This window comes from Pteropus alecto, unplaced genomic scaffold, assembly GCF_000325575.1.
Source record: "Pteropus alecto unplaced genomic scaffold, ASM32557v1 scaffold114, whole genome shotgun sequence".
In the NCBI taxonomy this organism is placed as follows: Eukaryota; Metazoa; Chordata; class Mammalia; order Chiroptera; family Pteropodidae; genus Pteropus; species Pteropus alecto.
Genome location: NW_006435793.1, coordinates 5,619,479 through 5,626,119, shown reverse-complemented (window position 1 = coordinate 5,626,119; position 6,641 = coordinate 5,619,479). Strand labels below are relative to the sequence as shown.

At 43.5% G+C, this 6,641-nt stretch overlaps 1 pseudogene; it reads right to left on the bottom strand.

The window, feature by feature from the left end:
* Window positions 1–4,927: 4,927 nt before the first annotated feature.
* LOC102894829 overlaps window positions 4,928–6,641 on the bottom strand; it is a 5,648-nt pseudogene continuing 3,934 nt past the window's right edge.

The window sequence follows — 6,641 nt, the reverse complement described above, 5'->3', positions numbered from 1 at the left end:
AAGGTTCTATGTCTCTGGGGCTGTTTTATAAGTCACAACTCCTAGTCAGACCGTTCTCTGCCTTAGATGACCATTAAAGCCACTACAATGCCACAGTAATGCTTTCTCCACAGAAAAACGGATGATTCTACCTAGCCTTGCAGAGGCATCACTCCATGGAGACACTACATACAGGATGAACTTCAGTCACTATAGAATGGTAGGTCCAGTTCATTAAGTCTTGACTGCTCATATTAAGATGAGGAAACTGAAGCTCAGAGAGGTCATTGGAAGCAAGGACAGGGCCAAGACTGGAGCCTAGCTCCTCACCTTCTCCCTGGGCTCCTTCCCTCACCACTTTGATTGTATTCTGGCTCTTCCATTTGTACCAGAGCAGGTTTACCGAGAAGCAAAGGACCGATTGTGAATCTTGGTCCTCCTCTCTCTCTCTAGGAGAGTCATGAAAAATATACCTTTCTCCAGGATATCTGCCTCTTAGTAGGAGTGGGGGGTGGGGTGTCTCTGGGCTTCACATATCACACCCGTGACTATTGCACTGATGCTGGTTGGAGAAGATTGGATGGGAAAAACCAGACATAGTCTGAAGCTATCCTCATGCATTTTTCAGAGATTAATTATGGCATGGGCATCGGGAATATTTGGAGAAAAGAGATCTGTTTTTAGAGATATTAATACTATTGACTAGAATATCTCAGACTTGGCAGGAATGTTGTAAACTAACAAGCCTTGCCTCTTTCACCTCCATTGTATGAATACCTTCTGTGAAACACAATTTTCCCTTTTCCACTCTGAACATCTTGAGTTGTGTGAGTGCATGACACGTGTTCCTTTGTCAGACAGCCTTGACTGTTGGAAAGTTTTCCCTTGTATTGAGCAGAAAATTTCTTCTTGTCATACTATCCCCACTCCTCACCTCTGCCCTGTCCCCACATGGGTCTAGACCCCCAGGACATGTTCTTTCTTTTTTTTTTTTAAAAACTCTTCAGAGACATGCAAGTTGTGACCAGGTTTCCCTCACAACTGCCTTTTTTCTTCCCACTTACCTGAAGAAGCTTTAGCCACAGAGAGAACTCGGTCTATGTCCAGCGTGGTGTTGAGGCCATGGTGAGGACAGGAGGACAGAAAGTCTCATGGCAATGAGGATGCTAGAAGGCCTCTGGACTTGGGAAGCGATTACTTCAACTGGCCACCTTGCTCACCTGTGGTCCAGCCCTGTCTGCTGGGGCTATGCCCGGAAGCATGCAGCAAATTCCATTCAGCTATCTTGGAGATTAGCAGTTTCTTCAAATTTCACAGCAAGGTAAAGAAAATTTAGGGTTTGCCATAGCTACAGGGGCTCTAGCTGCTCCCTTTCCTGGCCTTCTCCATGCCCAGTGAGAAAACAAGAGGAAAGACAACTCCAGGGGTCCTGGCAGTCACTCCTAGCCTACATGCTCAGGGCAGACAGCCTCTGCTCTTTGTCCCTAGCCCATTCCCCAGAGGGAGTCATAGAGCAATTTAGAGTTCTGGTTGTTTGGGGCCATTTTTAATCCCAGAAGTGATTTAAAGTTTTGGTGAGAGGCCTCACAGGAGTTTAGGGTCTGTGTCCAATAAACCCAATTAGATAAGTTGCAGACAGTTCTATGTAAATCTTAACTGTCACTACAAAAATATCTTCCTTAGATTAGAAAGTTCCTGTCCTGTTGTTGCTGCTCTTCCTGGAAGCAGAGGGATAACTAAGGGCTGACATGCTTTGACTACAGTGGAATCTGTTCGGGGGGCTCAGCACTGATCTTTGCAAGGTTAAGTGTCAAAACAAGAGGTGGAAGGTTTGCCTTCTTCCCACCAGACACACGGCTTATCCATCCATGTGCTCCAGGGTAGCTGGCTTGCAATTTAGTCCCTGAGCCCTTGTCTAGAGCTGACTAGGCCTGGCTTCTTCCCTTAAAAACATGAAGCAAGAGACATGCACCAAGGGCTGGAATCAGGTATTAGAAAGAGAGTGGAAATGATAAGGGAGGTAACTGTAAAATTCTAGACAAATTCTGTACTCTCATCTTTTTGCAAAAGTCTTTAACTTCTAACTCCACTTTAAGAAAATCGAAATTGAAAATTGTAGACAATGTATCATAGGTGTGGTTATTTAAGGGTCTTAATTTGTGAATTCACTGGCAAGAAAAGGCCCTCTTTTTGTAGTAAAGGTTGTCAGATAAATCCAGTTATATATTTTAAGTTAAAAGAAAATGTTTCAGGCAGTGGTTCTCAAATTTTTTGATCTCAGGATCCTTTTACATTCTTCGAATCGTCTTCTGTTCCTTCCTCTCCTCTTTTGGTAGTACCCTACACTTATGTTTCACCTTGCACAGTTGTCTCACAGTTCTTGGATATGCCACTTTTTTTTTTTTCCTTTTGGTCTTTTTTTCTCTTTGCTTTTCCATTTTGGAGCTACCTACTGACATATCCTAAAGTTTAGAGATTCTTTCTCAGCTGTGTCCTCCAGTCTACTAATGAGCCCATCAAAGACTTTTTTCATGTCCGTTAAAGTGTTTTTATTTCCAGCGTTTCTTTTTGATCCTTTCTTAGAATTTCCATCTGTCTGCTTATATTACCTATCTGGTCTTACATAATACTCTTATGGGAGTTCCCTTGTATGGGACAAGTCACTTATTTCTTGCCACTTTCAAAACTTTGTCTTTGACTTTTGACAGTTTAATGAGAATGTGACTCAGTGTAGACCTCTTTATGTTCAATCTATTTGGGGTCCTATGGGCTTATAGAATTTGGATGTCTATTTCTCTCCCCAGATTTGGGGAGTTTTCAGTTATTTCTTTAATCTCTCTGCCCCTTTCTCTTATCCTTCTGGGACTCCTGTGTTATCCCATAAATCCTGAAGACTTCTTTTACTCTTTTTCATCCTTTTTTACTTTCTCTCCTCCTACTGGATAATTTCAAATGACCTTTCCTTAAGTTCACTGATTCTTTCTTCTGCTTGATCAATCAAGCTAATAAAAAGACCCTGGGTACTAATTCTTCTTTGGTAAGAAGAAGATGGGTTGATATCAGAGTTCTTTGTATATGCTGTCATCCATGCAGGCATCGTGGCCCATGTTATCCCAGGGAAAATGCACAGACTTTTCATTACAGAGCATGAGTTCAGTCTCTTCCACCAGTGCTTTTGTCATTTTCATAAAGACTGAGGAAAAGAAACTCTGAGGACCCCTGGTTAGGGATTTTGACAGCCCACAGACTACCTCAGGCTTCAGCCTAGAGATTGGTATGTTTTGGGAGTTTCTCTTAGCAAAAAGTTTCACCCATCTGAGCCCTCACTTAGGCCTTCTATAGAATTCTACCAGCCCCACATACCACATCTCTCTGAGCACATGGGGTGGAGAGGGTGCAAGAGAAAGTTGAAAGGTTATTGGGGAGAGACACCTATGTGTCTTATTGAGTACCTGTGTGCTCATTACTTTTCTAAGTGCTGTGGACAAATATATCTGGAACTATCAAGTCCATTTCAAGACTGTCCCAGGCCTAGACACTCTTACTTTTGAAGGTCCCACCCACATCATGTCAAAATGCACCTACATACCACTTTAAGTATAATTTTGTAGTATGTTTGAAATGATTTTTCTATTTCCATTATTAAAATTATTTGGAAAAAAGTAAAATTATTTGGCTTACAAGTGACTCACTTGAGTCATAATTCTATGATTCTTCAACAATAATCATGAAAACTCAGGAATTCTTGCAAAGTGAAGGCAGATTGTTTTAAAATATGGTGCATGCAGGAATACAAAATTTATCCATTACTGAGGTTGACAAAATGTTCCCTTTTGTAGAATTGTAAATAATAATTATTAAGATATTTTTAGGGTTTTTTGAGTTACGGTTTTGTTAGTTTTTGTAGTTAGATGCTAACATGTTTTCTAGACCTCAAACATCTTTGTCCTTAGCGAAAAAGCCCATAGACCTGACTGCACCTTCACATCCAGGGGGTAAAACAGCCCTGCCTACTTTCTGCTAACGGGTGTAAAAATTCTTGCATAGTAAATACAAATTAAGATTCATTTATAGAAGTGAAAAGTAAAGGAACTTACTTTAGCAAATCATATTTACGGAATAACTTTTTCTTTGTATGAGCAAAAGGAATTCGCTGAGTTACTTTCCTTATGAGTCAGGGTGCAGGAAACACCTGGGAAGGCCATGCACCAGTAATACACACATGGTTCACACATTTGTGCTGAGATTAATGATTGTGCTCTGTCGCAGGTTGACATAGAAAGTCAACTGATGGGGACTTTTCATGCAGGATATTTACTGGGACTGCTCTGAAGATCAACACCTGTGGGGTCAAGGTGAAGGAAGCAGGACTGGGCAGAGTGAGAATTTGAACAGCCACAGGAAAGCTCTAGAGCTGGGATGGGATTTAGAGATCTCCCTATGTGAAGCAAGGAGGACCAGGCCTTTATATGGACACTGACTAATCATTGAACATAGGCTGCCTCTGAGAATAAAATCTGACTTTGGATGAGGTAACTCTTGGGTCAAGAGCAAACCAGCAAAAGGATTCAGGTGAATGTTGTCAGCCACCAACACTTCCAATAGCTGTGGTAACAAGATCTTCAGCCCTAGGTGGGATGGGGATGAGGTCTGGGCAGCACACCCACCAGAGCGTCCATAATAGACTGTTAACCAATACTTCTTGACGTTTAACATTTATATGAATCACCTGGAAGATCTTGAAAAGATGCCGATTTTAATTCAGTAGATCTGGAATGGGCCCCAAGATTCTGTATGTCTAATAAGCTCTTGGGTAATGCTGACACTACTGGTCCATGGACCACACTGTGGGTAGCATGGCTGTAAACTCAGTTTGCCTCTCATCCAGTATTTGCATTGAGATTCTCAAATGAATCAGAGTGTATGTGTTATGGGACATATCCCACCATCACTGGGTGAAGTGTTTCTGAGCCACCAGATTCCTCACAGCAGATCTAACATCCTTGTTTCTCAGACTATTGATGATGGGGTTTAGCGTGGGGGTTAGAAGCCCATAGAAGAGAGAGATGAGTTTGTCTGAAAGGTCCTGTTTGTCCCCAGGGGATCTTTTGATTTGGGCTTCCTATATATGAAGAAGATGGTTCTGTAGAAGATGCTCACCACAGTGAGGTGGGCAGAGCATGTGGAGGGGGCCTTTTTCCTCCTCTCAGCTGAGGGGATCCTCAGGATTGTGGTGAGGATAAAGATGTAGGAGACAAAGAAGAATAGAACTGGAACCCCCAGGAAGATCGCATTGGAGATGTCAGCACAGGCCAACTTCAGGACAGCCGACAAAGATGAACAGAACTGGAACCCCCAGGAAGATCGCAATGGCCACCCCATACTGATCACATTGATGGAGATGTCAGCAAGGCCAACTTCAGGACAGCCAAAATCTCACAGGTGAAGTGGTTGATGATGTTATCCCCACAGAAAGGTAATTGTACTACAAGAGACATCTGTACCAAGGAGTTGACTTCACCAGCCAGCCAGGAGCTGGCAGCCATGGGCATGGAGGCAGACTTGCTCATGATCATGGGGTACCTCGGGGGTTGCAGATGACCATGTAGTGATCAAATGCCATCATGCCCTGAAGCACACACTCTGTGGCTCCCATGGCAGAGGAGAGAAACATCTGCATGGCACAGCCCGAGAAAGAGATGGTTTTCCTGGGAGTGAGGAAGCCATCCAGGACTAGAGGGATGGAAGAGGTTGTGTAGCAGATGTCCAGGAAGGAGAGGTTCCCCAGGAAGAAGTACATGGGCGTGTGCAGGTGGGAGTCAAGGATGGTCACCAGGATGGGGACCCCATTGCCCAGCAGGGTCACCAGGTACATCAGCAGGATGAGCACAAAGAACATTTTCTTCAGTTCTGGATGGGCGGAGAGGCCCAGCAAGACAAATTCTGTCATAGCAGATTGGTTGCATGTTTCCACTTCAAACTCTCCCTTTCATCCCTAGGAATACCGAAGGCAGAAAATACATGTTTGTTTTTTTAATACATGGGGTCACAGTATGATGTCCCTAAAATTGTAAATAAACCCACCCAATGTGATTCAACTGAAAAACCAAGTTATCTACAGCTGGGCTGTGTATCAGTCAAAAGAATGAAGAGCAGACTCTGAAAACCCAGTGAAACTTCATAAAATGAAGGACGTTTCTATCTAATCAATGATATTAACGTACATAAAGCGAAATTGTATGTCTCCATATGCTATGTCAGTGGTCCCCAACATTTTTGGCACCAGGGACTGTTACTCCTTTGAGAATCTAATGCCTGATGATCTGAGGTGGAGCTGAGGTGGTGATGCTAGCCCTGGGGAGCAGCTGCAAATACAGATGACGCTTCTTCGCTCATTCAGGAGCCACTTACCTCCTGCTGTGCTGCCTGCTTCCTAACAGGCCACAGAAGGGTACTTGTCTGTGGCCCAGGGTTTGGGGACCCCTGTGCTATGTGTCTCTAGCACTTTCCAGGGAAGCAGGGATCTCTGAGTAACTCTGTCTCTGTCATATAATGGAGACTTTAGGCTATGGCAGCTCAGTGACCCTGGCTATGGAGGTCATGTGGCCCATTCCTCTGGACTCAGCTCCTCCTTGCCTAGCAAGTTTCTATTATAATTTGAC